Consider the following 25,708-nt stretch of genomic DNA (forward strand, 5'->3'; position numbering starts at 1 on the left):
TTCACTACACTGATTTAAAAACGTTTAATTTTTTTTTTTTTTTTTTTTAAAGACCCCTGTATGATCTTCTGTTCTGATACTTCAAGAACACTTGGCGTAGCCCTGAACTGGAGACCATGATGAGAAAGCCATGACATGGATTAGGTAACTCACACATTCCCTGTAAAGGGCTGTTCTAGCATAGACTTAATGGGTAGTGTGCAGAGGTGGAGGATGGAGTTCTAGAGCTCTCCCTCCACAGGGCAGATTTATCATCCCAGTCAGTCTGTACAGGTAATTCACACACTGCCTTACTTTCCCTCGCAATTTCAGCTACAGTCCAAATGCTTTTGAACTGTCACGTTGACACATGTTCCTCCCTGTGAAATCTCAGGGTTTCTGGTGGTTGGTTTGGTTTTTTTTTATATACTAACCTGATTTTGAATGCCCAGCTACGTGCCAGAGGCTGCAGTGACTTCACTCATTTATGGCATTTAAATTCAAGAAGCCAATGTGAATCTCGGACTGCCTAGGATACAGAGCTGTCAGACCCAGGCTCCATCTGCAGTCAAGGGAGAGAAACAGTCATACCAGAAGAAAAATTTGGAGCACTGAGGCATGTGACTCATCCAGGGACAATATTGTAAGCCAGACTTTGGTAGTCCTGAAAAAGATTTAGTCCATTTGTTGATCCACTGCCCTTTTAAAAAAAAACCTTAATTCCCCCAATATCAGGCACATCTGTTCATTTTAAACATTTTAACAGCTGGCCTGCATGTAGCTATCATGTGCCTCAGCCAGCACAGCCAGAAACTGAGGGTATCTGAAAATCAGGAGCCTTTGCTGAAAGCCTTGGTTGCAGTCTCTGAAGCAGGTACTAACGTCCCAGTAGGTGAAGTGAGGAAGCCTCAACAGGCAGAGAATAGCTGCTCCTCCTGCCTCTCTCCAGCTTTGATGCTACTCATTGTAACCAATGTCATCCTTTTCTTAGATGGTCACTAAGTGATGGGAGACCCTCTCTAATCAAGCCTTTCCCAGAAAGAATCCTAATTTTTCTGTATTTAACTTTGATATGTAAGAGATCTGGAATCATACAAAGCAAATTTTCTTGGATGACAGCAGCACTGCAGCTTCACCAGTTTGGATTGGAAGCAGAGGACTTTGAGGCCACCCTGGGGGTTTTCAGGCACAACAACTGTGAAGCTAGAGCTATAAATTTAATCACTGTTTATTGATGCGGTGATGTTGGGTGTATTGATGTATTTTATTGCTAAGCAGTGCATTCTCCCCATGTTTTTTTCCCCCTTGAGCAGATTAACTGCAGATTCCAAAATACTGTCCAGCAGAGACATGTGTGTCATACTGTTTTCACTTTGCTTGCCTCCCACATAAAAGAACAGCTGTGAATGTCAGCTGAGGCTGATTTCTCCTGCATAATGGCCTATCATTTTTGTAAAAATAAATAAATAAGTGGCAATCATTCTTTTTTTCATGGATATAAACACTTTGGGTCAAACTCAAAGTGACTGAAATGATATTGCATTTTACCTCTGGTTGATAAGTAGTTGTAATTTACAGGCCAATAGAACTGGGTAGATAGAAAAGCAACTACCAAGTAGAATTAAGATAAAGAACCTCCCACTCTCACTTTGTCTTATACCTTTCACTGAGCTGCCTTTGCTCCTGCATCATTTATTTCCTGACTGTACGCTCTTGTAAGTTACACTAAGTTGCTGCCAGGTAACATACAGCATCATTTATATCACCTCTGAGCAGTGTCCAATTACAGAGCAAGATGCTGGAGTCACTGGTTCACTCCCAAACATACAATCAAAGCGACTTCTGCAGCAAGAACAGGCACAAGATTAGTCTTTATTACAAAGCTGCAGATATTAAAAGATAAAAATATTACAATTCCTGGGTAAAGTGCCACCCATACATAGGTCTCCCTTAATAATAAAGGCTGATTGTCATAGGATAGGCTTTAAGCATCTAATGGTATCTCTTACACTTATTCTCTGCACGTAAGTCAGACTTCCCCGAGCTCTCTCCAGCTGATATGATACTTTGTACCAAGTTGAATCCTGATACTTGAATGATACCGTGTCGTGCAGTTGCTACAACAGGACCCACAGTAAAGCCTGCATCAGCAAGACTCATTATTTCCCAGTCCAGAGATAATTTGATTAGTACCCACTCAAGCATCCCTGCACTGCTCTCTTGCACATCTCAGAGGAGCCATGAAGGCTCAGGCTATACTAAGTTTGAATAGCAGGGATTTTCTAAAATGCACAGTGCATTCCACTTGCTATTGTTTGGATCTTGTCCCTCCTCCCAGCCTGCGTTTAAGAGCAGCTTTGGGTGAGTCATTTCCCTCTTTTATCCCTCCATCAGTCCCCACAGCATGGCAGTACTGTAGAACCCCATGAAGGCAAGCACTTCAGGGCCATGTCAGTACCAGGACTTGAAACCGTGCATGTAATTGCCATATTGCAGTTGCTATTGGATATACGTACTCTTTGGAATTGATACTGAGCTTTCTCCACTGAAATTAGTATTCTTTTGAATATGACAAACAATGGGAAGAGCTCTCAAGTACACATATATCTCCAGAAAACCATGTTGGCAATGGCAGCGTTATTTTAGCCTCTATAAGATCTGTTCGGGTTTATGAGGTTTGAAAGGATAAGATTAAATTCTCTCACATTAGCACCCACTGCAATGGTTTCCCCCTTCTCCCTGTTGGAGGCTGGGAAGATTAATTGCCATTTTTGAAAAGTCCACTCAGAGCTCCCTAGTCACACTGGTCATGAGTATTAGTAACCATGTTTTCACTGGAAGCCTGGAGTCCACGTGTATTCTTGCTCACTGTATCCTTCACCTTAACAGACTTCAGTCTAGGGACACATCTTTAGGACTTACTCATAACACATAAATGGCAGAACAACATTAAGGGCTATATCTAGTGTATGTGTAATACTTCCCATTTTCCAGATGAATGGTTTTCAAGCTGCGGTCTGCAGACCTCTATGGCCTCAGTCTATTTCTGTCTCCGATGTGCATTGCAAGGATCTGCACATGGGAATTTCCTTGAGGTGTCTGCACACCTCTTCAAAAGTATAAGGGATCAGCAAATTGATAGGTGGGGAAAATCTGTACATAAAAAGCATTTTTTGAGGTCAAATGCATCCATGATTAGAGCAGAAAGGAAAAAAGATGGGTGGCTGAACACTCTAGCTTCATGTGACCCCAGGCACTCCCATACACAAGGCATTGCCATCAGCAAGGGCTAAGACCCCATCAGCCTCCTCCTTCCCCTTTCCTCCTGTAAATCCACAACTGATTAAAAACATTAATTAACTGTCAAACCTTCCCCTGCTCTCCGTCAATTAAATCTGTTTTATGTCCATTTTATCTATCCATCCAGATGCTTTAATTAGTCTCCATGATTGCAATTCATCAGCACTTCCTGGGAGTAAAACACATCAGCAGTCTTCTCCCTCTGCACAATTTACACAACACCTCATCTAATGGGGCTCAAGTCCAACTCGTGTTTTGAGCTCAACTACAATGCAAACAACAGCAATGATTAGTACAAAGGGAACTGTCTTTCTATTCCCAGCTAAAAAGTTGATATTGCGATTTCATAATCCACAACACAATGGTTTAGTAGTGCTGTTTGTGTCTCCCGATTCCCTAATGTAATGACTTAGTACCACAGGGATATGCACATTATCTCCTGTTTGTAAGTTTTTAGCAGGTTTATAAATACAGCATGGCCTTACTGTGCAACCTCATGATCTCTCTGAACCCAAAAAAAGTTTAAAATTAATAATAAATGATAAAACTTGGGGAAAAAATGAATCAGGCTTCATTAAATGATAAAATCCATCAGGAGCCGAGGGCAAGGACAGGGGCAGAGACTCAGTTAATTTGTGAGAGTAACGTAATTTTGAATTGTTGAAAAGATAGAACAGTGGAAATTTGTAATACAGTTTCAGTCTGAAGGTCATCTCAAGGAGATAAGGCCAAGTAGCTCTCTGACCTTCTCCAGGAGAGAGGGAGAATATATTCTGTTAGGTTGGCAAAATTCAAAGACTTATGCGATCTTGTGCTGTAATGATTAAGAAATCTAAGAGCTTGAATAGCTGAGCTGCCATCACTCCCACTACAAGATAAGACCTCCAATGCAGGTCTTCCAGCTGTAAAGAAATATAGGCAGCCAGCCTAGAAAACCCCTTCCGCCCCCCACCTTATTTTGTGCTCTGCACAGAAAACAGCCATAACAACTCCAAGCTTAAGATTAATTCTACAACAGTAAGTCATTTTGACCATAAAAGCTCTCCTGGTAACCTCACTCTACCACATGCCTCCTTGAGGATGCATCAGAGCAGTTAATCATTTATATCCAGCTGATAGCCGTCACAATGGGACACTGGGTCACTATGCCTTGGTACGGGCTTCCTACAGACACAGCCATGCGAATTTCAGACAGTGGTGGTAAGGGGTCTTTACTTTCCTCTACCACCCCATGCAAATACCATCAGGTTCAATACTTGAGGACATGTTAAAAAACAAATCTCTTGGAAAGACCCAGGCTCAACAGAAAGATTCCAGAGGAGGACGAGTTAACCAGTCTCCTCAGTAAGCTTCCATGGCAGATGAATTGCCAGTGTAAAAAAAAAATTGCCTCCCATTTCCAGTGGTGGTTTTTTTTTTTTTTACTTCAGTATGAAGCTTTTAGCATTTCTTAGGACTTTGCCCCTCTAAATTTAGGGACACCCACACTTTGAGGCCGTAGAATGACATGAAAAATTAAGAATAGGTTGGCATTAAAAAGAAACATTAAAATACCAGCTCAAAATGAGTGTAAGTATGATGTTGGCATACAAAATCCTCTCCTTTTGTAACCATGATTGGTATTCCTCTTCTCAGGGGAACAGGAGCTTTATATTCCTTAGCTGAAATCTTTAAAAACACTATAGTCTTCTGTCAGCAGACGGTGATCTGACAGAACCGAGCTGTGTAGCATATCCATGAATATATTGACTGTATAAAATGAATCACTTATCAAAACACCTTTGAGTGTAAATACATATTTCACAAATTATTTCAGATATCTTTAAAATATTTATGTTGCAATTAAACTAAAAATACTTTATGTGTGTTTCACAAATTAAGTCAGTAGCCCAACTGGGGCTTTCATCCCAGTTTGAAAACATAGAATTTTGAAATGTCAGAACTGCCTTCAGGACAAAATTTCCATTTCTGTTGCCAGCTGTCACAACGTCCCTCAAAAGCTGCAGACCATACTGCTCTCATCTCTCCAGGTCAGGAGCTTTTGATTGCTACTTCCTACCTGTTATTCCCTCTTTCACACGGGAAGGAAGAATTCACTCCAGACCACCACATGTCAAAGACTTTCAGCAAGCAGAAGGGGGAAAAAAAATAAAACCACCACCCAACAAAAAGCTTTCTTCAGCTGGGACTGTGCCCACACAGCTTACATGGGCTGCAGCTGGGGAGTAAAAAGTTACCAAGGCCAACTACTTCTTCACTGCTGCAATTTATTGTCATCTCTGATCTCCTGAGAGACACATGAATAATCAACCCCTAGCTATTTAGGCCACCTATCAGTTTTGTCAAGAATTGTAGCTGTGCCAGAGGGTGGTAACTTCTGGTGATGAGCAGCTGGGATCACTAACCTTCATCCAGGACTGACTGCTGCTTCCATTTAACTCCTCAGCTGCAGGTAAGTTCTAGGTTGACTTCAAAGTATGCATGGAGTATGTAAAGAAGTATGCATGCATTTACAACATGGAGTATGTAAAGAAATGCAAGCGCATGCAGGTTGCGCTCTATGCACTGAGCCCTCCGTACCAGCCAAGGCTTTCCAACAATGAAAATGCTGCATTTGAAAACCCACAAAATAGTAATTACATCAAAATACAGCTAAGTATAACCGCCTTACAAACATCTATCACACCTAAATAGAACCTGGTCATCTTCCTGCCAGAGCTTTCCCATTCTGCTTCTGGTCCCTTAGAGATCCATGAGATATATCTACAGTTTTCTTCTTTATTTTTATGGAAGACTTATGTTGATTCACCATACAGGGGGTCCTCAGTCTCAGGAAATTTTGTAGGGATTTGCAGACTGACAGAGATTGAAAGCTACTGTTCTCTACCAGCTCCCCAAGAACCTATATGGTGCGGATACTAAATACCTCCATACATTAATTGCATGCTCTGCAGATGTTTACATGCTGTGATTATGTAGAATAATGGTGCCTTGAATCTGTAAAAGATTGGTCTTATTTATATACAATGCCATACTTGGTATTTTATGTTTATATTTTCCTCATAAGCCACCTTTATATATTGCATTGGTAGGAAACGATCAAAACAGCTTTGAAAACAGCGAACACTCAATCACAGGTCAATTTTTCTGCCAATTCACTTTCACTTTTATCTGGGGAGGGAATCTTGGCTTCGGTGGTGTCAGAACAAATTTCCTCACTGACTTGAGTGGTCCCAGAATTTCAGTCAGTGTGTTATAGCATTTTTATTGCATCTCAGGCAAAGTAATTTCTAGCTTTTCCTTTTGGAAATTATTTAATAGCTCAATGAACTTCACCATAAGGGTTTTCTCATTCTTATTTCTTCCCATCACTGCTAGCTCTGCCCAACGCACATTAACTAATTCCTTCTCCGCTTGGTGTTTACACACTTCAAATATTCATAGAGGGCTACATTTCTCCACATCTCCATCACTGCCAGATGCATTAACTTTCATTTTTGCCGTGTTGAATCTTCATTTGTTTTTGTACCAAGTCTCTAATCTCTCTAGGTATCTTTGTATTATTACTATTTAATTTCTGTTAAGTACTGACAGTATGCCAGGTGCCTTCAGTTTGCCAGATGCTGCACAGAGTGGGAAGGCACAGTTCTCCTCCTGTGGAGCAGACAGTCTAAAAGACAAAGCAAAGATGGGACCAAGTGTCCTCAGAGCATATGGTTAGGCTTAGGGTATGGGTGCAGCTGTGAAACTAGGTTGAGGGACGAAAATAGGCAGGCCCCTTCTCCTGGTAAAAGGAAGAGTGGGTTTCCTGACAGCATGGGAAGGCTGTGCTGATTCTGTAGGATTTTTAAGGAAAAGAGGTGGCACAAGGCCATTGGGAAGCAGGGCAGGAGCCAAACCATTGCCTGTCTTAGATGGCCATGGCTCCAGCAAAGGGAGCGGTGGCACATATGAGGAGAGTGCCCCTTCCTCAGGAGTGAAGGCACCAAACCGAAATAAAAGGTTGGAACCACCACCACAAAGGCAAGAGGACAACGAGGGGGTGCTCAAGTTGGCAGCCGGCCTGAAAATGTATGAGGAAAAGCAGCAAAGACAATAGCAGCCTCAGAGGATCACAGACGAGACTGAGGAAGCACGTGCAGCCCAAAAGGTGCCAGCACTGGGGACAGCAGCTTTACTGCCCTGCCCCCGGGCTGCAGTTCTACCTCTCTTGCTAGCATCCCTGCAAGAGATAGGGATGTGCTACTTAGTCTTCCTTCTAGCTATAGCGTAGTTCACTCTGGAGGAACTGACACCTTTCCAACACCCACCCCCACCCGCATAGATGTATGGTCTACCCATGAAGCACTCCTCCTCATATCCCTCAAATCTCAGAAAAGCAGATGAGGTTTTTACAGCCAGACTTTTATTTCAAGGCTGTGAATATTAAAAGAGATCTTGGCTCTTTAATCACAAGGTAAGAAAGTGTACTCTAAATATGCTTAGGGGAACTGGACGTTTCCCCACTGAGGACAGACCGCAGGCTCTCCCAGTCTGCTTTCCACAGTTGGAGAAGGAACTGCTGAGAGCAGAGCCAAGGACCAAAGGGACCAAGGAAGCCAAATTCTGGCAGTGGCCCATGAAAGGACCAAAGATTTGCTCCGTTACCAGGAAGTGTCCCGCACAGCTTCCAACACACAAATGCATGCAGAAGCAATACGCACTCATTACTTACAGCAGTTCTCATGTCTGCTCCTTAAGCAAGTTGGTCCCATCCCCTGGAACTCTACCCCAAAGCAATGTCAAATATTTCCTCCAGCTTCAGAGATGATATTTGGCAAGCTGGCAGCCAGCGCTCCTTGTAAAGTGCCCACACACACAGGTACCTTCTCAAACAAGCAAGCTTCCCAATAACGTTTCATGCTTCTCAGTTCTATGATTACCAACTAAATCTCAAATCTTGCTCCCCCATTCCTGGTGGGAAAGAGTACTAAGCACATGCTATGACCTTCCATCCTCCCTCCCACCTCTTCTCCTGCTTTACCCTCGAAGGGATGAGAGAGACAGTCCCAAGCAGCTCCCACCACAGAAGGGAGGGAGACATGAAACACTAAAGTTACATTTATCCAAACCCTTAAGAAGTCCTTCAGCTCCTAAAAGCCACCCTAAAGTTTCTCCACACATACAGTTAAAGTACTGGCCCTCAAGGAAATGGAAAAACAGAGTACCGCACTGATTGGGAAAAGAGTTAGGACTCCAGAGCAGAAGCATCCCTGACTGCATGAAAGCCAGAGAAATAGCCACTGACATTCTATTTCTCACAGAAACAGCACTTTTTGCAAAGAGCATCCCTCCTCTTTCAGACATCCCTATTCCTTCCCTCCCAGAAACCTACAGGCAAGGAGATAAACTGTAAATAGCAGTTTCACACCAATTAGCTCCATGTTCTGCAAACTGCATCGCAGGCTCTGTGTGGTGTTTCTAAGGGCTTGTTATTTTAGAGTACTACATGTATATTTCTATATAATTGATCTGTTCTACTTTAAACAGGCCATCAAGAAGATATGTGGGCAATTTATTGTAGAGGTAAGAGGAGGAGGGGCAATGGGAGTTAACCTCAGATTAGCAGCGTTTACACAACAGTCTTACACTGTGGGCTCTTGGAATGAGACCACGCTGCTCTCTCCTGCTTGCCCAGCACCCTGCTTTCCCCTGGGAGAGAAGGTAGGCACAGCAGTAAAGTCAGGAGAGCCAGCCTCACAGCCGTGACAGGGCCAGGGTAAGCACAGAGAACACTGCCCTGTAGCATGGATGCCACCATTCAGGCACAAGTTTCTAGCACTGGGTGCCACAGGGCGAAGCATAGCCGCCTATAGGCATGACCACATGGAAATGGCCTAAATTAGGTAGCTTTTGGCTACAGCATCTTGGCACAGCTGACCTGCAAGAAAGCTGGGAAATGCAAATATACCGAGTATGGGAATATCTCAGAAATGCCAAGGTCCATGGCCTCCAAAATCCCTTCCATGCCCTGAAGATAACGTACCATGAAGGAGCAGAAGAGGCAGGCCACAGAACCATGACTATCATCTTTTATTATCCAAATACAGACAGTAAGAGCTACCAGGGCTGCTGTAACCTCCTGCAGAGCACAGGACATAGCCTCCACCAACTGTTCCTGCACCACACTAACTCCTGGCTCACACCATATGTGGGAGGCTGCCAGAGCTGGGCTGAAGGCTGAGTGCTAGTGAATTCCCCAGCTTCTGACAGAGCTCTTCCAACAGTTCATTACTGCTGTGCCTTATTTCCACCCCCATTTGTCTAGCTTCCTTCTCCACTTCTCAGATCTCTTCGCATCTTTGAGTATTATTTTAGAGAGCTGTCTTAGATCAGACAAATCCTTCCCCTGTTGGTTTTATTCCATATCAAGACCCTTCACTTCGATAAGCTAAATAGACAGAAACATCAATGCCTTCCCTGCAGATGAGAATATTCCCAATCCTGATTTTTTTTTTTCTTGCACTTCACTCTGCCATTTTCAGTTTTTGATGTGTCCACCCCAAGACTGAAACAGGACCTGGAACAAGTACACCAATATACATCCACTTAATCCATTTCACCGAGGGCTCTGTAGCAAGGAGCCATGTGCCACATTCTGCCAGGCCAGCCAGGAAACATGCAAACATCACACCTTGGAACAGAGAGAGACTGAAAACCTGATAATCGATTTCTCCAACAAATGGGGGGAATATGTCTGGGATCTTGGCGAGGACCACACAAACTACTTGTCCTCAGGATCCAGGCAGGATTTTCTATTTGAAGGGTTCTACAACAGTTCTGCTGTAACCCAGCTCCCTGCAATCACCAGCAGCAGTTCGCAAGCAGACTGCTGTGCTGCCAGAGTGCAGAGGTCAACATCTGCAAGCATGGCTATCTGCCCACTGAGACAAAGCACCTCTCAAAATAGAAGATATGAGGCAAACCTGTGTCTCCTAATCTGTCCCTGAACAATGTCCCAAGTACTCGTGTTCAGCCCATTAATATTAGAACCGTAAAGTCATTTACCAAGTCAGTCCAGCACAAGAGACTTCCCCCAGCCAATGCCTGCCCCACAGCCTCTATTTTATGATGCGACTTCACAGGATTAATGTACATCTTGCTTACTAACACACATTGCTCTATGGAATCACCTCACCCTGCTGTTAGTTAACATGCAACCTCTGTTACGTGCAAGTATGCAGTGATGTTATCTCTTCCTCACAGACACATCTGTTTTGTTATTGTAACAAGTGAACTTTCCCGTTTCTTTTTAAGGGATGGGAAGAAGGTGTGCTAGTTGCAGAAAAAAAAAAAAAGCAGCTTGATGAACAGACCTTACAGGAAGGTATTAAAGGCACACAAGGGTGACAGGAGAGATGACAAGCATGTCAGTGGAAAAGTTGAAAGAAGTGATCGCTGAGGACAGATTAAGGGGAGAAGCCATAAAATCAGAAGCATAAGCAGGAGCCATGAGATGTAGGGCCCTGAGAACAGAAGCGGATTTTGATGCACAGTGCAACGAAGAGGCACTAAAGGGACTTCAGGGGGCAACTGTATAATTAAGAGCTATCTAGGCACCTTCTCAGAGATGTCACGACTTTTAGTCAGGGTGAGCTAGCAGAAGAGCAAAGCAATACTGCAGGGGCCATCAGCTTGTTGATTTTTCCCCATGCTAGTATCCAGAGCTTCTATATTGTGCTGGAAAACTTCAAAAGCAAGAAAACAGAGGGAGAAACGTGATCTTTTTTCTACCCTTGTAAAGTTATTCTGCTGTAGCATCTTGGTGAAAAGTTTTCTGGAAAGCTACGTCAGGGACCCACACAGAAAATGCAGAAGAAATACATCCATTGGAAAGGAGCTATTTAAATATTTGATGGCTAATATATTAAATGTTAATTGAATACTACAATGATTTTCTCCCCTGGACAGCACACAATTAACATTTAATTTGTTATAAAATATTTAAAGTTATGAAATATCCGAGGGCAACTGAAATGTCTCTTCCACCTAATTGTCTTGGGACAATGTGTTAAGGGGACAAAAGGTCAGGTTAGCATTTCAAATTCCTCCAGTGATCCGTACAGGAGACACGGGAAAAGGTTTTAGAGCTGGCACAGTTCAAGGACATAATCAGAGGACATGAGGGGACAAACACAAGTATCTGATCCTGTCCCATCCAGGTTAAGTAAGATCACAAGTCCTCTTGGCTACAAAGCACCGAGCTTGAGAAGTGCTGTGATGACTATCCATTCCTTGGTGAAAAGCAAATGCTGTGCACTTAGACCAAGCATCTCTTAATGTTACTTGTTTCAGAGGTGCCAGGGAGGGACTGGAGTCTTAACTGCTCTGCACTCATTCACTCCAAGGCATATTGACAAGAATAGGATTCAGATGCTACAGAGCTACTGCTTTGGCTGTGCTCAACGCTTCCCTAAGCATCAGGGATGGTAAGCAGCTCGGGATGTTAGAATCCAGCCAGTTGTTTGGGACGTGAAAACAAATCTACCTTGTTTGCTGTAGCAGAGTTCAACATCTCCACACTTCAGAAACTTACCTTACTCTAGTGCCTCGTTCAGCAAGAGGGGTAGGAGACCTTTGCTAAGACTCTTAAGTGTGGAAAGGGACCTTTTAGTTAGTTCAACAGTGAATCCTTCAGCAAGTTTAGGAAAGCTCAGCCTTAACAGTCCTGATATTTTTGAAGTAGATCTTAAAGAGCAGAAAACCCCCAGAGTTTTACTGTGTATCTTTCAGGAGACAAAGGGAATTTGTGTACAAGCAAACCAAACCCCTTGTGCAGGTACCCCTAAAGAGATGACTCCCATCAGGATACCCCAAGGGGTACGGAAGGCTCACCTACTCAGCTCCATGTTGTTTGGCCTTGACTTGCCTCAGCTTTAAAGGCAATAAACACATGATTTGTAAAGCTCACTCCCTAATGCCGCCTCTTTTCAATTCCTAACTTTCCTGAGCTCAGACCTTTCATTGACTGTTTTCTAAAAATCTCTTAAACTCTAAGCCTTAGGCTTGTAACAAAGGATTATTTCTACCTAGAAGACATTCAGGTTCCAGAAGCTCCTCTCATTTGCTGCTCAGAAAGGTTTGACTAATGGGGGGGGCGGGGAGACATGCTCAGTTCATGACTACATGGAAAATGGTACTAGGGAAAAAATCCAGGTCTTTATCAATGGAGCCTTCATGCTACACACTGGCTCCCTCCTTCCCTCACATTCCTTTGATAAGAGCTATATTGCTATCAGCTGCCATGGCAAATCACTATCACTTCATGCACAAGTATCTGGCTTCACAGAAAACCCACACCTGACAAACTGCAAGGCTTGTCTGTGGGAACCAGCAGCTCACACCAAGGATTTCTCTGGCCCGAAGCTGGTGGTCCTGGGTCCTGGCCATAGGACAGAGGGGAGCCTTCTTCCTGCTGAACTGGCCTTGTGGGGCAAAGGAAAGAGGGTTATAAGAGTACACAGAGAAGGCAAGGGTGCCCGTACGCTCAGAGGATCATAGTAATCACTGAGAACAAAATACTGTACATCTGGGCTCATGGGCAACTGCTGCAAGAGGGGGGTCTGGCAGACTCCTTGGTGCCACCGATACAGAAGCTGCACCTGCAAACAACTCCAGGAAGCTGAAGAAGCCCAAATGAAAAGATTTGTTCAAGTCAGCGTTGACTCACCTATTCAAAGAGGCTCGATTTTAGTCACTTGATGGCTCAGCATGTTGGAATCAAGCATTTTGGCCTGACCTTTTTTTTTTCAGCTTGTCTCCTCTTGCTCCACGAGCCTAGTATGGTGGGAGGCCTTGGAGGATTTATGCTGGTTTATCCCCCCACCCCCCCATCTCCAGCATTCCAAATGATGTCCAAGCAGAAGAGGTCAGAGACAGACAAAGGTTTTGCAAATAATGTTTCCATAGGAATCAGATTTTGCTTCTGCAAAATGATTCTGTCCCTTACTGCCGCTGTCACAAAACTATTAACAAACATATACACTTTTTGGTTATTGGAAGATAAGAAACAGGATACTACAGGAGTACTAAAGGACAGAAGCGATATGCTTTTTCAGAGCTGGACAGAGCAACTTCAGAACACTTCTGCAAGGAAGAGGTGCTGTAGCACATGAATGATGGGCATGAGCAGTCATAGGTGTGGAGAATACAGGACATGAGCTAGTGAGGTTCTTTTGCTCACCCTGTTTGCCGACCAGATCTGTGATCGCACCTCGGGCTTCTTTCTTCCACCATGTCAGATCACCCCTTCTTGTTTCACTCTGTTCTCAGCCAAAATGGATTTGCCCAAGCAGGACCTGTTCTCCTGCTATGGTGGCAGCCACTTGCCGAGTGGATCCAGCCTGGTGGCAGGTTCCTGTAACACCATAGTATATCAGTGTCATACCTAATTACCATTCTCTGAGGAGTGAGCCCATTAACAAGCTGCACTGAAACTGGATCTGCATACTAATTAGGGAGCTGCCTTGGAGGATATTAATTAGGGGTGACACTTTCAGGGCAAGTTCTACTTTCCTTCTTTGTATCCCATTTGAGACATGGCTGGGAAATGTGAGTACAATACAAATAGAGACAAAATGGGGCATTATGGGGACAGTCTGTTGCCACAACAGAAGAGTAGAACAGTTACAGCAATATTATTTTTAGGACTTGCCACTGTCTGAAACAAAATTCTAGTAAGCCCCTAAACATTTTCCTCCATCATTCTTTTAACCTAGAAAGGAAAGATAGGAGGAAACTTGTTTCTTTGTCCCCACAGAGATAATCCTCCTGCTCCTTTCATTTACACTCCTCTAGGTCTCCCAGCACAAAGGTCTCATACAAGTTCAGCAGCCTTGGCAAACAGCTGGGCATGTGTAAGGGGACAGAGAGCCCAATTTCTTGTCCTGGCTCTGACAGTGACTGAATACTTGTCCCTCAAGTTCTCACTTCTGTTCTTCATCACATCTGTGAGGCATACCTGCCTCACACAGCCCAGAGTACTGTCCAGTGGCTCACAGCCACAGGCCCCGTTCCCTTCTACAGCACCATCCTGCAGCAGCCCTAAGGAACCAGCAGGTTTGCAACCTCACAGCACTTTACAGATTGCTCAGTATTGTTGGTAAGACTGGAGGTGGAAGATAAGCAGCAGGAGTGAGAACTCCACAGCAAAGAAGACCCTGCTTAGAAGCACGTGCCGCTTTTTTTTTTTTTGCTGCACAGCTTCGTATATCGTTTGTGTACAATTCACACATCCATCAACACGTCACTGTACAGATAATTTCACCTTCTACTAACCTGCTGCCACCTCACTATGTTCTCAATGCCTCCCCTGCCATTAGTCTCTGGGTGTCTCACAGAATGAGGAAACAAGCAAAACTACTGCTAGAGCGGGTCACATCTGCAGGTCACGCAGTGCAGGGTCCTGGCTCCCACCATGATCGCCATGAGAAGCTGCAGAAGAGCAACCTGCCAACAGGGGAAGATTCCTCCTTAATTCCACCAGTTATTAGCGAGCAGATACCTTCAAGCATGAAGATTTGCATCCCTTCTGCATTTTTAACCTCATGTCATTCTGTGTGCCCTCACTGGCTGTTTCAACATCCCTTCTGAATTCTGCTGAGCTTCTGACCCCAAAGTTATCACAAGGCAGTGAGTTCCACATGTTAGCGGCACAGTAAAACATACCTGGCTTTTGCTCTTAGAAGGTAATGCAGATTCCCTGCACATTCTAATACTCATATATATTCTTCATTTCAGCTTCTTTCTTTAAGAAGTATAATTCTAGCTCCTGATTTGTAAGGCAGACTTGTTTAAGCTATTGGCACCAGACAGAGTAGAAAAAAAGCAAGTGAAGAAGAAAGCCTGGCATTTCTTTTCCACATGGGACAAATTGGAAATCTATCTGTCATTTCCTTTTAGCAATCTCTTACTCTGAATCCCTTTATTTCCATAACAGAAGCAATAATGCAGATAATTTGGGGGGGGGTCAGCAGCTACTGAGGAAACCAACAAAACACTCCACTTTTCCCACCCTTCTTCCTGGAGGTTGAGGTCACTCACCTGGCATCAGGAGGCACCACAAAGGAAGATGAGAATAACCACAGCGTCCTCTCAGACCAGAGGGCACAGCCCTATGGCATCCAAACAGTGCTCAGGGCAGGAGCAGGTGCTGCTGACAGTCCAGCGATGGATGCAATGACAAGAGCCAGGTCCTGAGCTCATGCAGGGGATCTACTCAGTTGAGGGAAGCTAAAAATAAGACTACCTGCAACACAGCTCAGACCAAGATTGAGAGCCTGGGCTGGAGCCTAAATGCAGTTCCTGGAGCAATGGTGGTGGGTGCATTGGTGGTGGGTCCAGGTGAGGCTGCTCAGGGTCGTTAAACCACACAGGTGCACTCAAGGCCTTGATACATAAATGATTAGTGTGGCGTCCCATTTGCATGTAAGCCTTTCCTTCACTGTGCTGAGGCTCTGTAAGATACCCACAAGGCCAAGGAAGCTTTTCTGATTTTATAAATTCCTGTGAGACTCAATGGGCGCAAGCGAGCTGGGGTGATGGGCAGGCAGTGGGCAAAGTTAGCCGGCTTGACTCTTACACTGTTTTTTCAGTTGCCCTAAGTACTATCATAGCTGATAGCTTTCCAAGGAGTAGCTGCAGCAGTAGATTCACTTCTGGTTTATTCTTTCCCTGTTTCAACAGGGTTTGGGGCTTGTATCTGAAGGTCTAATGCATTGGTGTTTTTTGTGAGGAGGACCAGTTGCACTTTGAGGAGAGATCTGTGGGGTGACAGACAAGCCTAAGCTCCTGTGGGAGTTCAGTTCATCTCAGACCAGCTCCTGCAAAGCGTCTGCTTCCTTCACATAGGAACTTGGGCCTGGGAGTCAGTGACTCCTGCCCAGCAGTGTGCGTCCCAGCACCTTCAGCCACTGATGCCTTAGGGGACAGCCCTGGGATTAGCCTTGCCTAGCTTCCACCCTGCAGACCATGAGTGTTGCCTCAGGCACGGTGGAACCATGGTTCCCACCATGTTTGGGACCACAGGAGTCCATGTATACTCAATGTGACACCTTGGTGCCAGGCACAGGCTCTAAAGCAGTCCCATGGGTTGACTGCGAAGGAGCCACAGAGCCTGAAGCCAGGCAGAATGCAAAGAAAGCATTTGTGCTGCTTTGCACAGCTCGTTTTCACTGAGGAATAGACGTGGCCTGTGTCAGCCCGTGCTGCTGCCTTTATCCCATGGGTCCAGAGCAATGATGTGTTCAAAGGAACATTGCTGGGCTCTATTCCCGGATTCATCTGTATGCTAGGGATGATTTCCCCAGTGGTTTTCTTCTCCAATGCTGGTGAATCATCCCCCCGCCAGAGATGACGTATCCCAGTAGCTTCTAAACATGCTTTGGAAGAGCATGTTTTCTGTCTTTGGATTATGCCAGATGGCATCAAGTGATTAGTGGATTTAATATAAGAAGCTTCCTGGAGGGGGAAAGTCCTAGGTCCCTCTAGAGGGTCTTCACCACCCCTCTGGTCCTTTCCCTCCCAAACTTCAAATTACAGTAGCTGGGCCCCTGCTGCACAACTGAGTCCTCAACTACTCTATCAACACACTCCAAACATTTTTCAGAAACAAAGTGGAAAGCATTTCCAGCAAATGCTTTTAATGTCACTTTGTTTGCCAAGAGATGCTGCCTCCTGCTTTGGTTATCATTACGAGAAAGCATCTTTGCTTAAATAGCAAAGCAAGTGATGATTTTTTCCCTGAGTCGCTCATCTCTCTAGTTAAGCAGCTTCTGCATTCCCTGGCAAAGGGACGTAGCCTGTGCTGAACAAAAGAAAATATCTGGAGTCCCCTTTTTAAAAAGCACCCCTTTGTAAACATCACCTTACCACTTCGTATAAAGTTTGTTGTCAAACATCTGTCTCCCCTGTGCCCCTTCTCTCAGATGAGATCAGATAGATTGTGTGACTGGTACCTGCGGGGCTGTAACCCCTGCGAACTTGCTGTGCTCCTTGCCTCTCTCTTATATAGCCTCCGGCTGTATAAGTGCTACTAATGAGTACTACGGCCTCACTTCAAGTCAGTAATGTTGGAGACATTTCAAGTGAGGTACTGGGGGAAGGTATAGCTCCCTTCATAAGTTTACAGCAGATAACCAGCTGAACCACGTACCTTTTCCAACAGTGATTCATTGCCTCCTCGAAGTTGTTTGTAAGGGTTATGCTCCTCAGTTTCCCAGTAGGCTGGTATCCTTGAGGGAACAGTGTCTCCCATGGTCCAGCACACTCTCAGCTATGGTACAGTGCACTAACACATTGTGGTGTCTTCAGATTTTCTATTCCTGGCAGTTTTCTGAGCAGCTTTTTACTTCAGAATAGCCTCTCTGCTCAAGTAGTAGCTGCCCGCACCTTCCAGTCCTTGTTACTCTTACCTTGAGGAAACATTTAAGCAAGGGCAAACATCTTTCTTGTGAAGGAGCAGAGTGAGGACCTCACCTGCATGAAGCAGCATCACCATGGCCATACCAACTGGCAGCCCCCAGGGGCAGCCTGGATGTGACATTCAACAGCCATTTAGCTATGGTACCTTTCCTTCAGTGGGGATTTTAGAGATTCAGACAACAGAAAATCATGCCTTCTTTTGTTAAACAGGATGATAGAACAGTTCCTGCCTCTCTCCCAACCTGTCTGGAGTGGTCAACTGCAAACTGCCTGTGTGTACCCCCCTACAGTGCCCAGGGGCAGCGATTCTGAACATTGTCACAGCACAGAAGCCAAGTGATCGCAAATTCAGATTTGTGGTACATCCGCAAACGGTTCCTCTTTTACTGCCACACTAGCATCTTTCTACAGGTTGAGCCGACGTAGTTTGAGAGGATGGTGGTTCCTGCTGTTTGTTGCGGCCCTTTGTATGTGAGGACTGCCCTCACAGCTGAGACCTAAAACCACTAATCTAAGCCTGCCCAAGGAATTGTCGCCTTTCGCTTGGCTCCAGCTGGGTCTGCCAAAGACACATACTCGTGTTTTCACTACCAGCTTTGTCACATGCAACTAGTGCCAGCCAAGGATTTAATTACTGCAACACCTCACCTTTCCTTCCTGCGCCAAGTGACAATCCAAAATGTTCATGCGAGTGCCTAGATTTGCCCTTTGCAGTATAACTGGAGAATGTGGCATGTAAAATGTCTTCCAAAACAACTGTGACACTGAGCAAAGAAAAAAAATGAACATTGTACATAGCAACCTTGAAGGACGGAGACTGTCCCTGAAACAAAATGATCCTGAAGTCGTAGACCATGATGTATATACTTAAAGGCAGAAAAATGGCATACAGTCCACAGCTCCTTTCACATATCTCTGTGTCACTTAAGCAGCTCCACTGGTCTGGCTGTACCATGACACTGCACGTCTAAACATCACGTGCCTGCTTAGTCAAGGAGCCATGAGGAGACCACGGAGAGGAGTGTGTGCTCATGCAGCGGGAAGGGGGCCAGCACACACTGTGGAAAAGGGACACATGTGCCGTATCCCTTTTTCAGAACTTTGGGAGGGAAAAAACTCAGAGGTGTGAGCACTGAAGATCAGTCACCAGTGCACATGCCATTGAAGTCACCCCTCCTTGTCCCATAGCAGCACCGTATCTCTGCCTTTTGCTACACTTGTCCATTGTGCCCTCTCTGCCTTCCAAACTGTACCTTCTTTTGACAGAAAAGGGTCTAAGTTTCTAAAAAACAAAGTGGTCATACTTCCCAGACACAGAATCCTGTAGAACAGCCACATTTTCAACAGCACAGTGTCCTGACAGCCACATCACAGTGAGGGTCATGTGCAAACAGCTCTTGTGTAAAATGTATTTGCTGATACTGCACATCACTTTTGACTCAAATCTGAAGTCTGTTCATGTTTCTGCAGCCTCCCTTCACCTGGTCACCTTTCTCAGAGCAAGCTGTTGTTCTTATTGCCACCTTGATCCTCTTCTCTCTTTTCTCCTTGCTGCTTCCTCAAAACAGTTCTGTACCAAGAGCAGCCATAAACATGTATAGTGGGGTGTGTTCTTTATCACAAAACCCCCTCAGTGGTTCTCCAGGCCTGGGAAACAACTGAAGAAACGCTGAGCCTCTCCACTGATCCCCTGGGGTGCCTCACTTTTTGCTTCATCTTTTACTGACTTTTCTTCCTCCTTGCACCCACCTCCTCCATCTCTGCCTAGGCAAAAGTAATCCAGTTGGCAATGCTATTTAACCACAGTTCCAGCCAAAACCCACATGAAGCTAAGGCCTGGCCCAAGGGTGCGTGGCTGGGGATGGGACCAGATCTCAAGGCTTCTGCTCTTCTTTTGCCTGTCTGGCTGAAAGCTGTAGGAGTACAGAAACATTATTGCTGAGTCTCATAGCCAAACTGCTCCCCAGTGACCTTCCTACTCCTTAGCTCTATTCCAAACTTCCCTACTTCCCTGCCAGATTTTCTTGATGTTACCTGTAAATACACCTTCTCCTCTCAAGCCTGGCTCTCCATCACCCATGCCCTTGTGCTTGCCCGCCGTAATTTCATGTGCCCCACTGCTTGTGTGTCTCAGGCAGAGGCACTGTGCGGCCACTTCACCTCTCAGCAACCTGCTGTGGGGAACAGCAGGCATCAGCCGCAGACCATGCAGGGGAGCAGCTGCAGAGGACCAGAAGTGAGGATGCTCCTCCTGTTCGGGTGGCAGCACTGCTGAGGCAGGTGGTGCTCACCTCTTTGCCTGAGCCATCAGGCTGTGAGTATTTGCATGCAGCCCAGCATGTTTATAGGCATCTGGGAAGCTTCAGAATAAATAAAAATGGAGTAACCTATGTGTCATAGCAGCTGCAAGAGTTGGACAGTAGCTTTGGCTACATGGGGGAGTGACTATATCCTGAATGACAGACCCAAATTTCACCTTAGCCCTGCTCAGGGCATCAAATAATGCGGACGGTAACACGTGCCTGAACGGCCCACTGAAGAAACCTTTCATCTCCCTTGACACAGAAAGATGTTTGTAGGATTCAGCCTGACACATTTTCCAGCCTCACATCCATTGGCACAGACTTCCCCTGTCTCTGCCACCGGCTGACGGTGCCTCTCCAGCCAGGCAGGCACATATCAGCCTTGATCGGATGCCTGCAGTAAGTAGGCTTGGAGTCACCTCCCTGCAGCTGGGCAGGCAGCAGAGTTTGCTGAACACACCGGGCAAAGCAGGATCACCCAGCTCTCCGCTGCTTTGCCTTTTCCTCCAGATCCTGCCCGGGAAGTACCCACGCTCTCTGCACTGGCACCAGGAGCCTCGTTGGCAGGAGTAGGGTACCTCCTTCCCACGGTGGTGTCTCACCTCCGTCCAAGCCCCGGCGCCCAGAGCTCCAGGCTCTTACCTTCATGTTTTGCAGCTTGATCAAGGTGAAATCTGATCCGCTGTTCCAAGGCCAAGAAATGCCAGGATGGCAGATGGCAGGGAAGAAAGGTGAGCAGAGCTCACTGGCATCCAAGATCCTGGGAGAAACCAAACCGCTCCCGTAGGGGTCAAATACCAGGGCAAATAAGAAGAAAAAGCTGCCAAGAAGTGTCTTGATGCTGTTAGAAAAGTCAACAGTGAAATATTACAGATAGATTAAACCCCAATATAATTACTTAATTTATTGAGAGTTAATGTCCTGGTCCCTCATTGACAAGGAAGAATCAGAGGGAGGTGAAATTGTTAAGCAGTATTATTGCTCCCAGCTCAAGTTCAAGCTGTTCGCTTTCCTTTGGGACTTTCACAGCTCAGAGATGTGAACTGCACAGCAGAGGTAGATGCCAGCAAACACAAACACATCCCTAGGAGCGTGTGGGGGTGTGAGGGAGCCTGGTCATGGCTCTGCCGGAGAACCTGGCATCCTTTCCCAATGCCAGCCACTCCAGGCAGCCGGAACAGCCCTACACTTCAGTGTTTCTATCATGGTTGCACACACGAGTCTCCAAGCACCTCACCGGAGAGGGAACCGTTGTTGTCTCCGTTCACCCAACGAGAAAGACTGCAACAAGCGACTGACCTCCAGCATCACCCAGCAGTTTAGGGAGGCAGAGGATCACAGTCACGGGAGGCCAGGAGCTCAGAGCGTTAACTGCTTCACCAGATTGCCTCGCTTTTTGTAAAAAAAAGGTGAAGATGAAGCCTCACAGCTCATCAAAAAGCCCAGAGATGGATGTGAACCCATGCAAAATACCGGCAACTCCACAGATTCAGAGAAGAGCAGTAAACATGATTAAAGGGCTGGGGAAATTGATTCCTGGGGAGGGAAAGAGAGCTAAATATGTATAGCTGCCCAGCTATACCCAGAGGAGCATACTTAACCTGCTACAAGTATTTGATGGAAGAATAATTGTCCTAGGAGGAATAAAGGTCTTACAGCTATGAAGAATAGGGTGAAATTAAAAGGATAGAGATTTAGCCTCTGATGGGCTCACTCGATAATGGAGATGCTGACCTGTCTCCCTGAGGAAAGCCTGTTGCTTCGCTCATGTGGAGCTGTCTGGGAGACAATCATTCTCTGGTACGGCAGTGGGCTCTGGAGGTTTTCCCAGCCCTATTTACTTGGTTTCTGTGGACTAACAGAGGTTTCCTGTCTCAGTAGCCTGTCACCAGGGGTCAGGTGGGTTTTTGTTTTATAAATTCCGATGACAGCTAAGGGATACCTGGCAAATCTGTATCACTGGAGAGTCTAACCAAACATCCACCTCCAGAGACACAAAGCTACGGTGATAATAGACAATGCCTCCAGCCCTTCACTCTAGAGGAAGAGGCATTGTTATCCTTGTCAGAAAACTGAGGGACTGAAATCTAGCTTTTCTTATCATTAAGGAGATATTGCAGATGGGTGTTTGCTGTAAAACATCACGATGGCAGAGCACAGAATCACGCGATCTGAAAGCAGGAAAAAATATAGCAGTTGTGAGAAGAGGCTGTTGCGGTGCAGAAAGGAGGCTTCACTACACAGAGGTGGTGAGCAAAGGCTTAGCCCACCCAGTGCCTCGCACGCCACTGCCTGCTGCTGAACACAATGAGATCAAGCAGTCTGGGCTTGGCACCTAAGGGAACCAAGGGCACTGCATCCACCTACCTCAGGCAGTGGAAGATGGCCCATCCCTTGAACATTCATTGATTTATGCAGTAAGGATACAGAGTGTTGGACAAAAACTGCCTGTCTACAATGTGAAAGGAAGCGTCTGTAGGGAACAGGCAGAGAGCAGGGGCCAAAGGCATCACTGAGACCACCTTTGTGCAGGGCGTTCTTCATGGATCTCCAGTCCTCAGAGTATCTTGCGCCCCACACTTGCAGGATGGGGTCTGTACCTTTTCCCATCTCCCCAAACCCAGAGTATTTTCTGCATGCATTGGCAAGGGTTGTCATTATAACCTGCTGTCTCCTCTGAACTGCTCACGGTCTTCTACTGGGAGAAACTATTTTTCCACCTGTTTCTAACCTTCAGTCTCCTCTGCCTAGCACCAAGACAAAGGAACACAATGGTTTTGGGAGAGCGTTACCTGTTTTCTACACCTGCTTTCCTCGCCTTTCGGGCTTGTTCTCATACTCAGAGAAAACCTACCCTAAGGCCATATCTGTTATCCATTTGCTTTAACTAAAATATCCTGACCTGAAGCGCATGCCTGCTAACCTGCAAGCATTTTAAGGGAATACACCATGGTACAAGATTCTGCTTTGCTCTGCTCTGCACTCCTGGGTCTAATATATACTGTGTTTCACATCAGGCAACACAAGAAATGTGGGACTGGAGCAGGGATTGAACTAAAAAACTTCCAGTTTTCATCTCCTATGACATGACAAATGTGTCCAGCACCATTTCCAAAACATTGTTTGATAAAATAGAGGTCACGCAGGTAGATGCTGTGATCAGAAGAGGCGAAATATGGCTGTGATGGAACAAAAGTATGAGAAACCACGAAGCGAGAAGACTTGGATTTAGGTTTTCATTAGGGTTTTGATACCACAGCAGTATGAGTGAGAAGAAGGACTTAACCATTTGCTTCTGTTAGACACTACCTGGGATCGGCTTTGCTTGGCAGAACGCTGCTTCTCCCCTGAAACATTTGTGACTGTCGCGATAAGAGAGCTCTGCAGGGCAGGGGTGACAGCCCTGCCTCCAGGAGGCCAGCCGAAATTTCCCTTCCGAGTTCCCTGTGGGAAGAACTGCGGAACACCTCACCCAGGCTGTTACAGCTTTGCACAGAAGACATTCCCAGACTGTGTAGAGATCTAGTGGTTCTCTGTCCTTATTTTCTGTCCCTCGCACATTAGCCATACTAGACTTACTTACAATAGTATAAGGCCTCGTAGCTCACTCTGTGTGGGTTTGGTGACATACCCACAGTCACAAATATCAGGATGTCATGTCCTCTTCCAGCTGTAGCCAAGAAGACATCATTGCTTAGTCAAGTCTGCTGACCAAGATGCTCCTGTAAGCAATCTCATCCCCATTTCAGGCAGAAGGAGCTGTCTTAGCTTTAATAACAGGTCATTGCTAAGCCAGTTCAGATGGCTAAAACATCTTGTTGGGATCCTGATAAAAAAAAATATTAAACAAAAGCCAGGAGGTAGGTATGAAAAGAAACTTACCGAGGCAGAGGGGCAATGGCAGAAAGCTGGAGTCAGTGCGCCCTTCGCCCAGCACAGCAGCAGCTGGGAAAGTTTGTGTGATCTGTGCCTCAGCGTGACAAGTTCTGGAAATGGAAGCTCATGATTTCAGGAACGTTGGGAACAGCAGCCGGTCTGCTGTAACAAGCTCCAGCAAACTACTTGCTTCCGTCTTTCCCTCTCTTCCCATTCTTCCTTGGAGTGCAGGAAAGTCAGCCCACCTGGTTTGCAGAGCCTGTCACCCGGCCTTCAGCCTGGAAGAACAAGCGTTTCCTTGTAGGATGTCAGCAGCACATGTTTCTTGGAGACTGAAGGGCAGGTGGTACTGCCTTATAAATCATCTAAACATGCCTAGTGTGATAAATGCCTGCTGTATTTTGCATAACATCTGGGACAGCACGGGAGAGACCTTAGGGGCTGGGAAGGAGCAGAACGTGAATGTTTTCTGAACATTATGAATTGACAAAGACAGAGATGGTGTCACCATATGGTCAAAGAAACAGTCAGAGATGCCCAGTCCACCTCCTCGGAGGGGAAAGGCAACGGCCGGGGCAGGGATGCACAGTAACCAGAGAGTATTTATTCTCTTTGGTTTTGTCAGTATTTGACAGCGTTAAGAATTGTGTGGTCTCTGTGTGGCAGGCTGAAAGGACTGAGGGCAGGTGAGAGAGGAGGAGGAATTGTGTGGCTTTCAGATGGACTAGTAGGTTAATTCCTCTGGGGTTAAAAGGAAGAAGATGAGGAACAGCAGAAACTGGCATGGGGAAAAGAGCTTCCAGGAATTACTACAACAGCAACAGGGATCAGGACAAAGAACATTTAAACAATGAAATCTGAAAGAGTTTGAAGCCTGAGCACTGATTGTAACACCTTAGTTTGACCAAACTATCTTGAACTCTTTCCATCTATTCCTGCATATTAAACATGATAGGACATCTCTTGTCACAGAGGACACCTCCTGTTTCAACCCTCCATGCTTCCAGTCCTCCCCCTAACACCCAGCTCCCACCCAAACTGGAAGAGAACCCATTAGAGTGTATTTCCAGCAGGAATTTGAAGGCATTGCTTAGCACAGCCTCAGGGAGCACTGAATCCATCTTCCTTATCACACCCTGTGTGATGGCATCATCATTCTTGCCTGTGACACCAGTGCCCCAGCCCATGGATAGAGCTGATTGAATCCCAGGCACATCTGAACCCCAAAGGAAAAAGGCATGGAGAAACCTCAGGAACCTCATCTAGCTTAACCCTTGCCATGAGGTAAGACCAACTAGAAGTAAACCACGCCTGGCGAATAGCCACCTAATCTGCCCTTAAAAAGCTTTCCAGTGGAGTCTCCACACTCTCCCCAGGCAACCCATTTTGGCCTTTCACTACTACAGCCATATTATTTCTAGCCTGAAAATCTTCCTTGCTGCAATTTAAGCCCATCATTTTTTGCCCTGTCCACCATGGATGAGAAGAACACTTTATGGTCTTTTTCCTTGCAGCGGATTTTTATATACTGGAAGACCGTTACCACCTTCCCCCTTCAGCCTTCTTTTCTGTAGGCTAATAAACCCAAATCCACTCAATCTTTTTTTCATAGGTCATATTTGCCAGAACACTGATTATTCTCATTACTACTCTCTGGACTTTCTGCTCAGGCTCCTGCTTTCTTTAAGAGTAGTGGTGGGGGAAAAAGAAAATTAAAAAGGCATGCCCACATACTTCTGCGAATGGGTGTTTGGGTTCACTGCATTTCTACTGATCCTAAGTCAGCACCA

General features: G+C 45.6%; 2 long non-coding RNA genes across 6 annotated transcripts in view; both read right to left on the minus strand.

Moving 5' to 3' along the window:
- The window catches only part of LOC119148711, an 87,728-nt gene that overhangs the window by 46,487 nt on the left and 15,533 nt on the right, over positions 1 to 25,708 (minus strand). Inside the window, exons 3-5 of one of the 5 annotated variants that reach the window (XR_005104465.1) lie at positions 23,925 to 24,196; positions 21,342 to 23,712; positions 20,685 to 20,883 (exon numbers count right to left, since the gene is read on the minus strand). The exons of 1 other annotated variant lie outside the window; for it this stretch is intronic. This is a non-coding gene — a long non-coding RNA (uncharacterized LOC119148711). The remainder of the gene's footprint in view (positions 1 to 20,684; positions 20,884 to 21,341; positions 23,713 to 23,924; positions 24,197 to 25,708) is intronic. 3 more of the 5 variants (XR_005104464.1, XR_005104468.1, XR_005104466.1) reach the window with 3 other exon arrangements.
- LOC119148712 lies at positions 261 to 20,678 on the minus strand. The gene is made up of 3 exons (XR_005104469.1): positions 14,596 to 20,678; positions 13,502 to 13,675; positions 261 to 541 (listed from the first exon to the last, which is right to left on the minus strand). It is a non-coding gene; the product is annotated as an uncharacterized LOC119148712 (long non-coding RNA).

Source organism: Falco rusticolus, chromosome 5 (assembly GCF_015220075.1).
Source record: "Falco rusticolus isolate bFalRus1 chromosome 5, bFalRus1.pri, whole genome shotgun sequence".
Classification (NCBI taxonomy): domain Eukaryota; kingdom Metazoa; phylum Chordata; class Aves; order Falconiformes; family Falconidae; genus Falco; species Falco rusticolus.